This window comes from Abramis brama (genome assembly GCF_963993115.1).
Source record: "Abramis brama genome assembly, chromosome: 1".
NCBI classification, from domain to species: Eukaryota; Metazoa; Chordata; class Actinopteri; order Cypriniformes; family Leuciscidae; genus Abramis; species Abramis brama.
The window spans coordinates 38,981,483-38,982,143 of NC_139963.1; positions in this window are offsets into that span (position 1 = coordinate 38,981,483).

Here is a 661-nt window from a genome sequence, read left to right on the forward strand (position 1 = left end):
CCTCAGTGCCACATGAGGATATGCTGATCGCCTTTCTGATATTATTGATTTTCTCAGAGAAGAATGAAGCAAACTCACTGCATTTGCTGTCTGAGATTGCTGTCTTTTTTAGGCCAATGACCCCTTGGAAAATGTTTTTAGAGAAACTTTAAATATATTTTTTGGTTGTTTTTGTATAATGTTACATTTCTTTGAAAGCATCAAATTATGAACCAAAGAAGGAATTCATGTGCCAAACAACATCAGTCTCATCTACAGATGTTCTGGTTATCTGGTTAGGGGAAACGACATTATTCAAGTTATTTACAAGTCGTCCCCTTGGAATTATAAGGTTCTATCTGCGTTCTGAGCAGTTTTGAGATATTGAGCTTTAAAGAACCTTTGTAGAAAGAACCTTTTTATTTTCTAAATAAAAAGTTCCAAAATGTACACAACTTAAAAAACAACATCACATAATGTAAAGTTACAGAATAAGAATATGTGAATAACTAAATTTTGACAAAAATGTCAGATAGAACCTTATAATTCCAAGGGGACGAAGTATTCATTTAGTTTCATTTCTGCTTCTGTCTTGCAGTCATCCATTAACTTACTCAAAATATTTTTTGGGTGGGGTTAGTTATTTTTTATTATCAGTATTGCCATGCTTGAGGTCTTCAGT